The sequence below is a fragment of the Symphalangus syndactylus genome, chromosome 3, assembly GCF_028878055.3.
Source record: "Symphalangus syndactylus isolate Jambi chromosome 3, NHGRI_mSymSyn1-v2.1_pri, whole genome shotgun sequence".
Classification (NCBI taxonomy): domain Eukaryota; kingdom Metazoa; phylum Chordata; class Mammalia; order Primates; family Hylobatidae; genus Symphalangus; species Symphalangus syndactylus.
Genome location: NC_072425.2, coordinates 18,654,973 through 18,672,366, shown reverse-complemented (window position 1 = coordinate 18,672,366; position 17,394 = coordinate 18,654,973). Strand labels below are relative to the sequence as shown.

General features: G+C 51.8%; 1 long non-coding RNA gene across 1 annotated transcript; it reads right to left on the bottom strand.

The window, feature by feature from the left end:
- Positions 1–1,986: 1,986 nt before the first annotated feature.
- LOC129478285 (uncharacterized) lies at positions 1,987–3,282 on the bottom strand. Its single transcript, XR_008656377.2, has 3 exons — positions 3,201–3,282; positions 2,677–2,767; positions 1,987–2,451 (listed from the first exon to the last, which is right to left on the bottom strand). It is a non-coding gene; the product is annotated as an uncharacterized lncRNA (long non-coding RNA).
- Between the last annotated feature and the right edge of the window lie 14,112 nt (positions 3,283–17,394).

The following is a 17,394-nucleotide window of genomic DNA, read 5'->3' as shown; positions in this document are numbered from 1 at the left end:
GCGGCGCATGCCTATACTCCCGCTACTCAGGAGGCTGAGGCAGGAGAATTGCTGGAACCAGGGAGCTGGAGGTTGCAGTGAGCCAAGATCGTGCCACTGCCCTCCAGCCTGGCGACAGACCAAGATTCCGTGAAAAAACAAAAAAACAAAAAAAACCATGCTGTGCTCCTCTAGGTATGCCAGCCTCTTGCCAACTTCTTCTTACAGGGTTCCTCCCTCTGGGGTAAAGTCTGGGATCACAGTCCCACAGCTTCTCAGACGAAGACCAAAGCCAGACCCTGGACTCCAGCCTCAGCCTCAGGTCCCTGCACCTCACCATCTCTTCCGCGGGTCCCCGAAGCTCCAGCATTCTGCTTTCTTCACCATCCCCAAATTTAGCTCCTACCTCCACCACCTCCACGCTTCCACCTGTGCTCTGCCGCTTCTCTCCTCGCACTGGGTATCCCATGACTCATCAGAGTCAGCATTTGGCCCTTTCCCTGCGGGGACACTACCAACGTCCCCTGGCTCAGTCGGTGTACTAAACACTAACCGCACCTTTTATTTCAAAATAGCTTGGGGACTTGCCGCCACTAGAGGGAGAGGGACTGCCCTTCCCCGGGGAGGGATTAGCGAAACCTTAGAGACAGCAAACAACGGGCCCCAGAGTGAGCCCCTTTGAAAGGCAGACTAACCAATCCAGAGCCATTTACCCACCCACCTTCTTTGTGGGGCTCTGACACTCCGGCGGCACTATCCACCTGCCCTAATCACTCCAGGGCCCGCTTCCTGACCCTGGGGACAGCGCCTACCCGCAGAGTCTGCTGATGTTACTCACGCTAGTCAGTGCTGAGCCTGCTCACCCTCTCTTTCCTGTGGAAACCACCACAAGGGCTCTTACACACATTTTCCCTGCCCTCCCCCCAACTCTGCTTCCAAACTGACAGGTGCTTCCTGATATGACACCTCCATGGCATGGCGTGGCTTCTCTCTAGGGATCTATAAGTATAACAAACCATCTTTTCAAGGTAATCACGTTCTGATCTGTTAGCCTCACCATCCCTGAATAGCAATAAAACCGATTACATTTGCAAACAGACAGGATAGGCTCAGTTATGCTGAGGTTACAAACCGGTCTCGGTGGCTTAACACACAAAGCTTACTGTTGGTCTAGGTGACTCTCCAGGACAAAGTCCTCCACGCAGTGACTCAGTGATCCAGGCTGGAGGAGGCTCTACATTCCTGTAGTGGCACCTTTGGGAACACACCTCCCCGGTTGCCTTGGAGAGTATGAAAGTACTGGAGGATTTAGGACCAGCACTTCACTGCTTTGGCCCCCAAATGACACACACCACCAATGCCCACAGCTCACTGGGAAGAACAAGTCTCCTCACCTCAACCAACAGCAAGTTGACTGGGAGGCATGACCCCCCAGAGTGCTCAGAAGGAGAAGAAAATGGGAGAGGGAGATGGGTGCACACTCAATGTCTCTGTCTCACTCTCTCTTCTCTGCTACTGGGTCAGGGAAAGGAACTCTTCCCCAGCGTAGGATGTTGCCCTCTTGGGCTCACCAGGAGGTTGCACTGGCTGGGAGGGCGTCTGTTCTCTACTGGCATCGACACAGTGGGGGCTGGCTGCAGCAGGAAATATGCATTTGCCCAAGGAAATCCTCATTTTGTCATCTCCCCCAGACAAAGCAGACTAGCTCTAGGGTGTCTCCTCTAGAGCTTTAAAAAAATTAAAAATTTTAAAAGACAGGGAGAGAGAGACAAACAAACAATTCTGATCCCAACCGGGCAGAGACACAAATAGCGACTTTTAATTATATAATCTGCTTTTGATGAATTTATTTCTGACAGTTTTATAGGTTGACGAGAGAGTGCATTTTAGATGCAAAAAAACCCATTATTCATTCCAGGCTCTTTGAGCATAAAAATTGTCAAATGATTTTAATACAGTTTTAAGTTTTATGTTTATTGTCAAGGGAAAAAAAAAAGTCCACAGCAATTACCGAGTCACATGCCCCTTCAATCTTTATGTTTCTGACAGCAAGAACAATAAAATATGTTTTTGCCCAAACCTTTTACCGCTCAGATTGACGTGGCTTCAGTGACAGCTGCTTTTCTTCCATGTGAGAAGCTAACTTAGAACCACTCCTTGGTGGGGGGTGGCAGGGGGAGTCCCGGCTGCTCTGCAGAACAGATGTTCCCTGGCAGAAATGTCCAGACCCTGAGGTCTGGGACCAGAGAGGAAAGTGGGGTGAAACCAGGTGGGACAAATCTGTGTTTTTACACCATCTTCGGGCACCTTGTTGGTTTGCAGGGGACCCAGGAGAGCACACTTTTCCTGGTGAGAACCACTGGCCAAGGATAATCCTCCAATCAGAGCATGACCAGGAAGACAGTGCACCGGTCATGGTCCTGCCAAGCACTGGACCTGTTGTCTTGGTTTGAGCTGCTTCACAAGCAGAACCTGAGAGGATTTCAGAGCAAGTTGTCTATTTGAGAAGTGATCCCAGGAAACACCAGCAGAGAGTGGGGAAGGGAGACAGGGAAGAGGAAGAGTGGATAGACGAAGAGTTGTCAGATAAGCTGCCATCATGGGCAACTGGAGCAGAGTCTGCTGGGGAGCTTCAGGAGATGCAGGGCATGCCTCAGAGTTAACCCAACTGCCGGACAGGACAACTTGGCTATTTACTGGTTGATGTCTCACTGTACATCATTGTCCAGGTCTGCTTCTAAGGGCATGAACTCTCTAGACCTCTGCTTGCCCTGAGATTGTGCTGCACCTACCAAGCCAACAGCACAGGGAAAACATAACCTGCCACTCGGGTAACCCGCAGCCTTGAAAGGATCTCCCATCGTGCAGGTGGCCCAGATGTGGCCGTCCCTTCATTCTCCAGCGCCTGTACCCATGGGCTGCTTCTCCGCTTTGTGCCCCATGCCAACCTGATTGCAGAATTCAGCATCTCCGCGGGGACTCCCAAGTAGAAGGACCAGTGAATAATGTTTGCTGAGTATTTTTAGAGACAATAGAGAAGCTCGTCCTCCCTTGTTCCTCTGCCCAGGGATTCTTTGCTCTCCCCTCCCTCTCCCAGTGGCCGGCCTGGTGGGCTTGTCTCCTTCAATCCCACCCCACCACAAACTTCTTAGCCCTCTAGGATACAGAGCAGTTCAGCTCTGCTCAGTTTCTGTCTCCAGCCTTGCTATTCCCGCACTTACCATGTGCTCAGAGAAGCCTGGGCTCCTCTGGTCAGCAGGGCCCGGTCTCTTGGAAAGCAACTTAGCAACTGCCCTTTAGAATGTCACCACCACTAAGTGGATTGTCAAGGTGGTTCTATTCAACGTGGAGGATTCTAGGGAGATGGCAGGGCTGTGCTTTGCCAGATAGCTGGGCCCCCAAGGCCATGGAAGTATTAGTCAAGGATCTCCTTTCCTGGCTGGGCGCCATGGCTCACCCGGGTGCGGTGGCTCACGCCTGTAATCCCAGCGCTTTGGGAGGCTGAGGCAGGTGGATCACTTGAGGTCAGGAGTTCAAGACCAGCCCGGCCAACATGGTGAAACCCCGTCTCTACTAAAAAATACAAAAATTAGCTGGGTGGGGTGGCAGACATCTGTAATCCCAGCTACTCGGGAAGCTGAGGCAGGAGAATCACTTGAACCTGGGAGGCGGAGGTTGCAGTGAGCCGAGATGTGCCACTGCATTCCAGCCTGGGCAACAAGAGCGAAACTCTGCCTCAAAAAAAAAAAAAAAAAAAAAAAAGAATCTCCTTCCCTACCATGTTGGGGTACTGGGAGGTGAGGGGCACTCTGCCCAGGGGTGCTGTGGCCAGGGGTTGGTCTGAGGCAAGTCAGCAGGGCCCAGCCTCTCCAGAGGGCATTTAAACCTTCAGGGTTGAAGGGTATGGTGACCTGAGATCCATAGCCCAAGAGTGTCTCCGGTGGACATAGGCTTAAATTCAAGCTCCACAGGCCTGCAGTCTGGATGGAGATAGAAATGGAGCTGGTCCAGGGTAATGTCCTGCCCTCTTGGGAACTCAGCTGGGAAAGCCTGTCGAGAGGGGGCAGTGCCAGGAGGAGTGAGGTATGGAGGCTGCAGGGAGAGCCCCAGACATTCCAAGAGCCCTCCCTGAGGGTCCAGGGAGGGGCCTCTTGCAGACTCACATCTGGGCAGGTCTGGATAGGTAGTGACTCCACAAGGAGCAGGAACAAGTTTCCTCAAGGGCCTTTGCCTGAACTGTCTTCTCCGCCTGGAAAACCCTTCATACAGCCCACTCAACGAACCCCTTCATGTCTTTTACGACTGCATAAAAGACACTTCTTCAGGGAAGCCTTCCTGGATTTCTCAGTCTTGCTCAGGCCCCAGTGCCACACACTGCTATGGGCCCCTGTGCGCCCAAATTACAATTATTGTTAAATATTACATTCTTTTAAAGTGTAGTGCATGCATTACACTTTAAAAGAGTATAATATTTAACAATAATTGTAATTCGTTGATTATAAAAATGTTTCTCTTTTCCTCTAGGCTGAACTCTATGGGGTCAAGGTCACGGTCTGTTTTGCTCCCAGCTCTATCTAAAACACTGCATGGTGCCCAGCAGACAGTAGATCTCATTACATTGTGAATGGATAATGGGTGGATGGAGGGAGGGGTGGAGGTGAAACAGGCTTCCCTTCTGTGACACTTCCGTGAGCCTATTTCCTTTTCCTCCTTCATTCCCAGTCTCCCTTGCTAGCAGATGTAGTCATGTGGCTGAGTCTGGCCCATGTGACTGAATGTTGCTGGAAGTGAAGTACTTCTAGGGCTGATCTGTGTGGCCCCTTCTACAGAGAACTCTGAGGCCCCAGGGAACAGCAGAGCCACAGATGGAGGGTGCCTGGACTGCTGAATGTGGAACAGAGCTCAGCCCTCCCCACTCCAGTGGACTTTATCCCTTTTCCCAAGTGGGAAATAAACCTCTATTGTGTTAAGCTACTGAGGTTTGGGAGTTATTGGTTACAGAGGCGAGTATAACTTGTCCCAGCTAATACATCCCTTGGGATGGATGCCCCAGGAGGAACCGGGTCTGATCATTTCTCTGCTTTCAGCGTCTCTGTCTTGTTGCCACCCTTGATCAGAATGGGCTGGGTGGGTTTCCAGGAAAGAGGAAGAGGTCATTTTCTAACATTTGTTCCTCGTGCCTACCCTCTCCTGGGGAGGTGGGAGTGACTTGAGGACATGGAGTTTCTATCTGGAGTGGTAAAGACAGTGGATGGGAGTTGAACTCTGAAATCAGTTGTGTGTTCGAATCCCGGTTCTGTCTGTGAGCTCTGGACAGTCGCTTGTCGTTTCTGATAATGATGCCTGCCCCATGGAGTTATGTAAACACTCAAAGAGCTTGAATGTGAAGCACTTGGTGGAGCGCCTGGCACCCATAGAAGGGAGCGATCATAGTAATTAGGATTTTCCTCAGGTCTCAGCGTCGCAGTTGCAGGAAGCTCCGCATTGCAAGCCTTTTGTCTCATTCCATTTTCGAGCCAGACGGCCCCATTTTTCTCCCAGTTTCCGCGGTTCTTGAGCTGTCCCAGTGCCTATTACACAAACCCCAATGCATCTCTGAAGTTAGCAGCTAATTATGTTCCAGGAAGTTATAGATCTGGAGTTTTTCATGTGCCAGAGGCAATTGCCCTCTCGGGCTCTCATTTTGCAGAGCAGCCTTCCAAGGCCTGATTGGGAGCCCCTTCCCCTGGCCCCAGGGGCCTTGTGGGACCAACCCCTCTGCACCTCGGGGAGTCAGGGTGCCCCTTCCCTGCCTCCCAGCCTTTACTAGCTCTGGGCCTCCCTCACAGCTCCTTACAGGCTGTGAGGAGCATTCGGGCTGTCTGTTCTGGGCTGGGAGGTAGGGGGGAGTATCAGAGAGCCCTCGAGAAATGTCCCTCCCTCCTGGGGAGGCACAGTTGGTCCTTCATTATTGTGAGTAATAGTTTTTGCCACTGAGCAACTGAGTGACTTGTGTCTGTTTATCGTGTAAGGGTTTGCCCTGACCCCCTGCCCCACAGCCTCCCTGAGCTGCCTCTCCACCTGGGCCTCTCATTTCTGCCTCTCCCCTGCAGCCAGACCAATACCCCTGGCTCCCAGGGCTCCACTCCCCACACTGGGCTGTCCTCAGGGGACCCAGTTTCTCCTTCCTTAGGCAGCATTCCCCTGGAACTAAAGTAAGAGAAGCGAAGTGCTCACAGTGCAAAATGTAACAAGGTGCTTACACTTTGGTGCTAATTGCACACTTGTGCACACTTGCACACCCTTGAGAGTGAGTGCCTCCTTAGGTTAGGTGCCTCACTGGCTTCTCCCTAGTCTGGACCCTACCCTAGTGACCCCCTGCCCAACTCTATGGGAGGTGAACTCCCCTGCATACTGCTTGGCAAAGGTTTCCTGCCAACTGCAGCTGAGCTAAGGGAAGGAACCAGGGCTGCCCTGCTCACCATCATCTTCCTATCCTTAGTACATAGCACACAGTGGGTGCTCAAAAAACGCTGCTTCCCAACCACCATAATGAGATGTAGCAAGAGATGATCTTGGCAAAGCACTGAATGAGATTCTGAGCATGCAGTAAGTGCTCTGTCTATGCAAGGGCCATCTGAATCGACCGTCTTCCATTCATGATTTCACGAGGGTAGCATTAGATTGAGTCTATGATGCTGGTTCATGGGACAAAGATCAGGGTGTTTAAGTGGAATCCAAATTCTTAAAGTATGACACACCCTGAAAGAGACCTCTCATTTCTAATGCATACCAGAACCTGTGCTGGGCAGCCCTACATTGTCACCCCATTTGATTTCATTGATTTTATTGACAGTTGTTCCTGCAGCATAGTAATCCATGCTTGTTTTGGCCTTGAATCTTGTTTGGTCTATGTCTGAACAGTTCTGGAAAGTCCCAGCAAAATCTTGCATAACACTGTGCCAGGCACAGTACTAAGCACCTCCACATATGTTAGATCACTTGATGTCTGATCTCAGGCTGTATTAATGGAGATATGGAGTCTAGAACAAAGGAGGTGATAGTCTCCATCATTTCCGAACTAGTGAAAATGTATCCAAAGTGTTGCCTCCTTAGGGAATTTCCTCTCCTCAGGGAGTCTCACTTTAAGAAATAACTTGACATTTCTGAGTGAGCTGAGAGCCACCCAGATGCAAAGGTAATCAGGATTACAGATGAAGGCTATGAGAACTTTGCACATGGATGAGAAGGGTTGTTGCCTTCAATGACATGATTTAACTCATTTGACGAAGGGTTAAACTTAATGGTGGGAGTTAGCTTCCTAGTCCTGGCTTGGCCCAGGTGGGCACTCTCCCGTGAGAGCCATCCAGCCATGGAGTAGGCTGCTGGCTGCACAGTGAGAGCCCTTCAACCAGAACTAAGCAAATCAAAATGGGATATGCAAGCTGCAGAAACAACTGTATGGAAGGGATAAGCTCCTAAACTCTTTCAGATTTGGGTCTGGGAGCCTCTCTGAGCCACAACAATTTCAGTTATCCACCCATACATGTATCCATTCACCCATCCACTCATCTATTCACCCCCCCATCCAACCACTCATCTATCCTTCCACCTACCCATCCATACATACAATTCATCCATCCAAGTTACCCATCCAACTAACAATTCATCTATCCATCCATCCATCCATCCATCCATCCATCCATCCATCCATCCAGTTCATCCATCCATCTGTCCAGTTCATCCATCCATCCATCCATCCATCCATCCAACAATTATCCAGCCATCCACCCATCTATCCATGCATCCATCCATGCATTCATCTAATCATTTATCCATCTATCCATCCACCCATCCATCCACCCTATGATTCATCCATCCATCCATCCATCCACCCACCCATCCACCGAACAATTCATCTATCCATCCATCTATCCATTCACCCAATAGTCACTGGGCTTCTGCCATGTGTGAGGCACCCTGTCAAGCCCTGGAGGAGCAGTGGGGAGAACTACACACAGCCACGGTCCCTGCCCTCATCAATCTTCCATTCTAAGGGAAGAAAAATAACAAAAGCTGATGAGCCTCCCAACAGGAAAAGGAACAACTTCTAGGGAGAATTTACATCTGGATTATTTTGTGGCCTGAGGTTTAGCTTGTCACTTCAGTGATTTGCCAGTCCTTGGTGGGTCATCTGGGTCACTGAGAAAAACATGAAACAGGATAAATTGCAATCAGTCCCCAGCCCCCGACTAGAAGATGGGCATGCCGAGGTCCCCTTCGGAACCCTAACATCTTACACAGTGCTTGGTTCAGAGGAGGAGCTCAGGAAAGGTTAGATGACTAGAGAGGTAGAAGGATGGAAGGATGAAGGAGGGATGGATGGAGAGACTGACAGATGAACAACATGACTGAGGCCAGAAGGCTTGCCATGACTCCAGTGAACTGGAAACTGGTGTTCAGAGCCCACCTCCATCCCTAGCCAGCCAGAGGGCACCTCTCAGGTGCTGCATGGTCTATGGGTCCTAGAGCCTTGGCCACCCTTTCCTGTCTGGTGCCCACTAGCCATGACCCATACCCGGCCTGCCAGGCAACCAGAGCTCAGACGGAGCAGCATCCACTGCACTGCCAACTGCCTGCCTGAGCTGGGTCTCCAATTTCCACTAGCGATGTCTGTCTTCCCCCTTTCTAATGGCAAGATCGATCTCCTCGATGGAGAAGTGGGAATCAATAGAGCAGTTGATTAGTTCTGCGTTCTCCCTGCCAGCTGTTACCAGTAAGACGGTGTCACGGAAAGGGCACAGGCCTGGAGTCGGGCAGGCTAGGGTGAATTCTGCCTCGCCCCCAGCACTCTTGCAGCAAATCACATCCCATCTCTGGGCCTCAGCTTCCCTGCCTCGGAAATGGGGATAATACTGCTGAGTTTGCTTTGAGAATTTGTGAATGCCTGGCACGGGGATTGGAAGAACAAGGAGGGTGGGTACAGCAAGGGCTCGTGGGTCCTGGCAGAGGCATGTCTGTGTGTCTGTGTGTTTTGACAATGAACTTCCAGTCTCCTGGGAAGACAGCAAAAGGACCCATGACATTTGGCCCCATGGTGGTGGCAGTGCACCTAGGAAGAGCCTCAGATTCAGGTTCAGAGGTTTTGTGAGACTGCTCAGCAGGAAGGTGAGCCTGAAAGGGAATGGACCTCTTCTGCACACACGCCAGGCCCCCCAACTGCTGGAGGAAATGGGGTTGGGGGCTTTGGGGCCCCAAAGGTATCCCTGGACAGCCCTGAGCCCTGGGGCGCAAATGCCCCCAGGCTGGAGGAGTGAGCTGGCATCATCCTCAGGTTCAGCAGCAGCGAGGAGGATCCTGGGAGAACCTGCCGCTCCTGGAAACGATTGTTTTATTTTATTTTATTTTATTTTAATTTAATTTAATTTAATTTTATTTTATTTAAGGTAGAGTTTTGCTTTTGTCACCCAGGCTGGAGTGCAATGGCACGATCTCAGCTCACCACAACCTCCGCCTCCTGGGTTCAAGCAGTTCTCCTGCCTCAGCCTCCCAAGTACCTGGAACTATAGGCGTGCACCACAATACCCAGCTAATTTTTTGTATTTTTAGTAGAGACAGGGGTTCCCCATGTTGGCCAGACTGGTCTTGAACTCCTGACCTCAGGTGATCTGCCCGCTTTGGCCTCCCAAAGTGCTGCGGTTATAGGCGTGAGCCACTGCGCCTGGCCCCCTCCTGGGAACTTTATAAAAGACTTTCTTATTTATTGTAAATATATTATGTTCTCCTGGTTATAAAGCCAGTAAGGACCTAACAAATACAAAGAAGAAGAAGAAGAAAATAAAAAACATCCTTAATTCTATCACCTAGAGATACCCACCCTTACATATATCCTTCTTTTCTTTCCTTTTTTTGTGAATAATATTAAATATTGCTGCTATGGTTTCCTTCCCGTCTGTGGCTGACTGCACACGCCTCACTTGGCCAGGCCTCGGTGGCCCATGCAGTGGGAACCCTTTTGCTAGTGACAAAGTGAAGGATCAGAGAGGTGAAGTGCTTTGCCAAGGTCACTCAACTTGAGAGTGACAAATGATTTTTGCGCTAGCTAACTTCAGTGATGGCAAGATGGACAGGGCCGGTGTGCTGGTGGGGTTTCCATTCAGGTGATGGAGGTGGACCTATCTGCCCAGCCCCAGTGCTCCTCACCTCTCCCTCTACCTCTGAGGTACCCCACCCGGCTTTCTTAGGGATGTATGCAAAGTGGGGACTTGTATGTGTCATCCCCTTGACGCTCTCCTGTGAGCCCTGCCTGTACCACCCTCAAACAACAGAGTTGGTTTTAAGGCCCCAGGGCAGCCCATCGGGTGAATGGGTCTCAGATCTTCAACTGTGGGCCCCGGGCATTTGGAAACACAGGGGTTCATTTTGGGGTCCCTATGGGCAGTGGCCACCTTGCAAGCAGGCCCTCTAAGGTTGGCTGAAACTCTGTGATATCATGACAGGCTCATTCTTCCCAGTGCGGGGCCCACACAGGGTGTCAGAGCCCCTCACAGCCCTAGGGCCCATCTGCCAGATAAGGAAAGAGGCTCAGGGAGATGCCATCGCTTGCTCAAGGTCACAGGGCCGTGGAAGTAAGAGTCACCCTGGTCTTTCCGAGTCATCCACCTGTGCCCCTGACCTTCCATTGGCTGCTAGAGTGAAGGCCTCCATTCACCCTCAGCTGTCAGTGGCCCACGATCCAGGGATGTCCTGCAGGGAGTGGGCCGTGCCAGGCACGATGCCATAAGAACAGGAACAGTTGGCAGATGGTGGGCACGAAGGTGGTTCTGGGGCCTCACTGCGCTGTGTGGCTAATGGAGGTGGGGTCATAACAATGATAAAAATCAAAGACAGTGATTGATAGATATAGTATCTACTTTCTCCTGCACACGTCTGGGCTGAAAGCTTCTTGACGTGGTCCTCCTCTGACAGCAGCTGTAATTCCGATCTCACTCATTCACACTTGCACACACTCACACACTCATCCAATAGTCATTGTGTCCCTGCCATGTGCAAGGCACTATGTCAAGCCCTGGAGGAGCAGTGGGGAGAACTACATACAGCTACGGTCCCTGCCCTCATCAATCGTCCAATCTAAGGGAAGAAAAATAACAAAGGCTGATGAGCCTCCTGACAGGGAAAGGACCAATCTCACCCTCACATACACATACTCACACCTATGCGCTTGTGTGCAGACACTCACAACACCCTCACACATGCACACACACTCGTGTGAACATGTGCATACTCTCCACTGACACTGCCTCACACCCATGCACATGCGTGTGCACCATACACTCACACGTGCACACACATCTTCCCTAGGCGCACGGCCATTGCCCACATTTGGTTTCTGGTGGGTGTTTTCTGTCTACCTTTCTGTCCCTCTCCTCCCACTTTCTGTCTCTGTGGCTCACGATGCCTCATCTTTCTGTTTTTCTTTATTTCCCACTCTTTCGATCCCTTTCGCCCTCTCTTCTGTTTCTTTCTCCCTCTTTGCATTTGCATGTCTCTGTTTCTTTATGTCTTTCTCTCTTCACGCTACATCTCTTTCTTCCTTCCCTGCCTCCCACTCTGCCTGAGATTGCTCTGTCTCCTTGACCTCAGTGCTGGCCCCCTGGTGTCCCCCGGGCTTGGAGAGGCAGCCAGGGCCAGGTGGGGCCAGGCCAGCAGGCGCCTCCTCCACCGCCCCCTCCCAGCACATGGAAAGGTGGCTCTTTCCGCTCTGCCTGGCGTGGGTGCGGTGATTTCATCTGCCTTTGGATATGAAGCTCAAATTGCACATCAAAAAGGATAATGCATCTTTAAGCTGTTACAACGACTTCTCAATTTTTCATTTCCTGTCAGGGCGGGAGCTGCAGGAGGCAGGGGCGGCCGAGGAGCCTGTCTCCTGCCAGTGAAGTGTCTGCCTGGATTTGAGCAGTAGGAAACCCAGGGGTGATAAATCGCTATTTCTAAGTAAATTTCATGCATTTGCCCTTTGGTTAAAGTCTCCCCTCTCAGCACTTTCCCTGTGCACACAGCCCGACTAATAACGCGCCGTGCAAGCTCTCTCCGCTGTGACAACTGATTGCACTTTGAAGTAATAATGGCTGATTTAATAATTGGTATAATTTTTCACTAGTACCTGAATGTCATCGACGCACAAAATAAGCTACCTGGACCCATGGCTGCAGCACTTTCCCTTCTTGGGGAAATCAATAATGCATTAAACCCCCAACCCAGGACCCCAAGAGGCCAGACCCTGGTGGAGGCTGTTATGGGGGGAGGTTTGGGGTCACTCCGTGGAGGCTTGATGGCAGGAAAGCTAGACAGAAGCCTTCAGATAGGCTAGGTCCCTAAGCCCAGCCAGGCTGCAGGAGCAGAGACCGAGAGCCATGAACCTCCCCCAGACCCAGCTCACCCTGTAGGTTCCACGTTGGCAGCTTCTGTCTCTACCCATGAAAGTCCCCTGAAACCCCCACTGGGGGCTGCAGAGACGAAACCACCTCTCTGCCAGCATCAGCCGCCATGCACACAAACCACGTGTGCATGTGTCTGTGTTTCCATGTGGAAATTGAGTTCAACTTCATTATTATTTAGAGAGGCCCTGTTATGAGCCAGGATCTGTGCTGGTGACAGAGTGGTGAGCAAGACAGACATAGTCGCTGCCCCCAAGGAGACTATGACCTCTTAGAGCATGTGTGAGCATGCGCGTATGTGCTGATGTGCACACACACACACACACACACACGCGTCTAGCTGTCTCTGTCCATACGGTATGTGTTGTGTGTCTGTATTTATAAACGTGTGTCTGTCTAGGTCCGTGTGTTCGGGTGATGTGTAAGTGTGTCTGTGTGAAGATCAGGGTGTGGGTGGCCCCTCACCCTGCCTGGCTGGGTGTCTGTGTGAAGATCGGGGTGTGGATGGCCCCTCACTCTGCCTGGCTGGGCCTTCAGAACATGTCCCTTCCTAGACCTAAGGCCAGGCTACTTCTCCACGTTGAACTGGGCAGGGGGCAGCAGGGAAAAGACCCTGGCACTGCCAAGGTCCAGTCCACCCGTGCCTCCTCACGGCCCCCTGAGCTCTCCCTATTGTACCCTCCTGCCTGGCTTCTGCCCATGCCACCTGCCTGGACAGAATACCCCTCCATGCAAAGCACACAAACTCTGCAGTCACATCTGGATCCTGTCCTCCCAAAAGTCAGACACGCGTAGCTCTGAGGCCATTTCCTCATCTGAAAAGAGGGCACAGGAATCCCTGACTCCCGGTTCTGTGTAGCATCATGGATGCAGCCTTCGTAACCCATGCCTGGACATAGACGGTCTTCCACAAACATTAGCTCCTCACTCTCCAGCCCGTTCACAGTCACCTCCTGTGAGTTCCCGACAGGCCACGGCATGTACCAGACACACAGTGAATATCTGTTAAACAGATGTGTGGGCTGGTTTGTCAACCATTAACATAGACTTGGAAAAACCAAAGAGCTTCGGTAATGCCTTCCTTTGGGGTGATGGGGCTGGGGCAGCCTCTCACCCACTGTGCAGTTTGTCGGAGTTTTGCAGGAGCTGGGGGTCCTTGTCCCAGCAGAGCTGGAGCCCAGACAGGCCTGGATGTCCCATCTCCCCCAGCTCTCTCCCCTCCCACCCACCGCTGTCTGGCTGTGAACCGGGAAATCGATTTCAACTTCATCTCATCTCAAGATCAAACATCTTAAGTGAGATTATTCACGTTCCTCCATTGTTTCTAACTCATTTCCTATTTTCCAGTTGAAAAACCCTGCCAGAAGCATTCTGTGGCAGAGATTAAAACAATTTCAGAAGCAGGCACCCAATCCTTCTCTTTGGATGGTAAGCAAATTGGATGTCTGTGAGAAGCCGGCAAATTTTATTATGAACACATAGTTTGCTACTTAACTATCCTTAAGACCCCGGGTGCTGTGAGGCCCCAGCAGGAGGGCTCCAGAGGGGGCAAGATGAAAGGTAGGGAGGGAGTGGGGGTGCAACAGACCCCCAACCGGGCCCCCAGCCCTTTCCTGCAAAGTGTGAACATCAGATTGTCATCCACAGCTGTTTCCTGGGGAAAAGGGAGGGAACCCACATGTTCTGGTACTCACCAGGCCCAGGCACCACGCTAGGCACTTCAAATGCCTGATTTCTCCAAATCGCCACAAAACTCTTGGGGAGTTGGAATCGCTTTGACCATGTTGTAGGTAAGGAAACAGACTCAGAGAAGAGAAGACGTTGCCCAAGCTCTCCCAGCAAGCCGTTAGCGAGTCGGAATTAGAGTCCAGCTCATGTTCTTAACCATCACTGTGGGAGATTATTGCAAAAATGGCTGTAATTCTCACCTCTCCTTGCATCCCCAGAGTGGAGAGTCTAGTTCCCTATCCCTGGATCCCGGGTTGGCTTTGGGCAGTAGAACATGGGGGAAGAGCCGTGTGGTAGGTGCAAGCTTAGGCCTCAAAGAAGTCCTGCACACATTTGTGCTCTCTCTCTCTCTCTCTCATTATTGTGCCCAGTTGCTGTGTGGACGAGCTCAGGCCAGCCTGCAAGTGGACAAGAGACCACTGGCGCAGAGCTCAGTTGTCTTAGCTGGGGACATCCTGTCACCCAATCCTCAGACATGTGACAGAGCCCAGTCAAGAGAACAGAGCTGTGGAGCCAACCCTCAACTGACCGTAAATGCATGAATGACCCCAGCTGAGACCAGAAGAACCACCCAGCTGGCCAATAGATATGTGAACAAATATAAAGTCTTATTGTTTTAAGTGACTATAAATGACCGCAAAGTCATACAACAGCTGATACAACCACCAGCAAGTCCCAGGACCTGGGATCAGGCTCCCGGATTTTCTTCCTCGGTCCCCCAGGCCCACATTGCATATTTACTTTGTGCCCGCTCTGCGGTAACTGATATGGGGGGTGGGGGTGGATCTGGTTGCTGTTCCCGCTGCTTGGTGCATATGACAAAGATACAGGTTTGCTGCCCTCAGGCCCTGGCACTTCCCCTGACTGCTTCATCCTGCTACTGTCCTTAAACTTGTCAGCCTTTTCCATTAGACTCCTTAATGCCAACAAAATGATAGGGTCATTTAATGATCAACTACTATGTGCTGTGTTTTGTACCCAGCATTTCCTTCCTTCCTTCCTTCCTTCCTTCCTTCCTTCCTTCCTTCCTTCTTCCTTCCTTCCTTCCCTCCCTCCCCTTTCTTTCTCTTTTTCTTTCTTTCTTGCTCTTTCTTTCTTTCTCTTTCTTCTTTCTTTCTTTTTCTTTTTTTTTCTTGAGACAGAGTCTTGTTCTGTCACCCAGGCTGGAGTGCTGTGGTGCGATCTTGGCTCACTGCAGCCTTGACCTCCTGGGCTCAAGTGGTCCTCCCACCTCAGCCTCCCAAGATGATGGGACTAGAGGTGCCTGACACCTTGCCCGGCTAATTTTTGTATTTTTTTTTTTTTTTTTTTTGTAGAGATGGCAATTTGCCATGTTGTCCGGGCTAATTTGGAACTCTTGGGCTCAGGCGATTTGCCCACCTCGGCCTCCCAAAGTGCTGGGATTACAGGCATGAGTCACCATGGCCAGCCTGTGCTCAGCATTTTCTTTGCACATCTCACTGCATCCCCATCACAGTCCTATTACTTCCCATTTTATAGATCAAGGGGCTGAGGCTCAGAGAGGCTAAGTAATGTGTCCCCTAAACAGTATGTGGTGGAGGTAGGATTGAATCCAGGCCTGCACTTTTGTCTGCCTGACCTCTTATAGGCTGAAAACCTCCTTCCAAGTCCTGGGGTCTTCCCTGAATCTGGGTCATAGAAGCTCCAGTCCTGCACCTTTTCGAGGCAGCATTTCTCAGACCCTGAGCCTCCATGTGTCAGAGGCATGGTCTAGAGCCCCCAGTCTGACCAGGGGGCCACTTCCCAATCTTCAGGGGGTCCCAACCTTGAAAGCAACCAGGAATGCTGGATTCTGATCCTACCACACGCTTGGGAAAAATCTCTCTCTCTTTTTTTTTTGTGACGGAGTCTTGCTCTTGTCACCCAGGCTGGAGTGCAGTGGTGCAATCTCGGCTCACTGCAACCTCCACCTCCCAGCTACAAGTTATTTTTGTACCTCAGCCTCCCGAGTAGCTTGGATTACAGGCATGAGCTGCCACGCCTGGCTAATTTTTTGTATTTTTAGTAGAGATGGGATTTCACCATGCTGGTCCTGAACTCCTGAGCTCAGGTGATCTGCCCCCCTCGGCCTCCCAAAATTCTGGGATTACAGGTGTCACTAACTGTGCCCAGCCAGGAAAATCTCTTCACCTCTCTGGGCCTCGGCTTCCAAGTCCACCCAGGGGACTGAGAACTGCTACCTCAGGGCCTGTGTCTGGGGAGAGGTGGGTGAGAGGATGGCATGGGCTTTCCAGGTTTGGACTGTCTGACTGAGGTGGGAGGGATGTGGTTCCTGGGGAGGAGGAGGTCTGGGCTGAGGAGGAGCCTGGGGTGGGTGGAGTCTGCAAGGTCTGGAAGGACGGGATCCAGAATGTTGACCAGGCACCGTTTCTAAGCCAGGGCCTGGGCCCAGGCAGGGGCTGTTATCATCCCCATCACACAGATGTGAGGTGTCATGAAGTAACCACCTCTTTCAGCTTCTTCTCCCCTTTTCCTCCTCACAGAACCATCCCAGGTCTCAGACTGGCCCCAGAGCCCGGGTGTCCATGCCTGTGGTGGCCCCAGCTTCTGAGCTAGCTGTGTCCTAGGGTCCTTCCCAGTCTTGCCCACCACCAGCTGCTTTGGGCCACAGGGAGCACGTGCCTGGGGCTCTGTGTGACCCCCGGCTCTGCTTCCCTCCCAGAGTGGGGCTGCTAGGCTCTATCTGTGTGAAGGTCGTGCTATGCAGGCTTTGGCTGGTAAGCTCCTGGCTGGAGCAACCCCCAGCACTGGTTTCAGCCCTCCCTGCCAGGTAAGAGGAGCCAGCTCCAGCGATCAGAAGCTGGCAGGGAGCATGGGAGAGGCTCAACTGAAGGGAGGCACAGTGGTCAAGGGCACAGGTTCTGCAGCTGGGGGGACATCCTGGCTGTACACTGTAGCTATGTGACCTCGAGCTCATGACTCCACCTCTGAGCCTCAGCCTCCTCAGCTGTGGAGGGTGTTGGGGAGACCCTCGCCTCCCATGTTTGTTAGCATGAACTGAGGCGATGCATGTGGGTGCTGAGCACAAAGCCTGGTGCGTGGCCAACCCTCAGTGAATGCATCTAGCTACCCTCCTCCCTTTCCAGAAGCTGCAGCACCGAGGGTGGAGTGCTGGGGCCAGGACGGGGAGGGCAAGGGCCAAGGAGCTGGGCTCTAGGGACAAGACAGATAGGAGCTGAAGGGGCCCTCAGGCGCGGGGACTCTGAACCCCCCAGGGTGAGAGGAGACCAGCGTGGCCCTCACCAGCCAG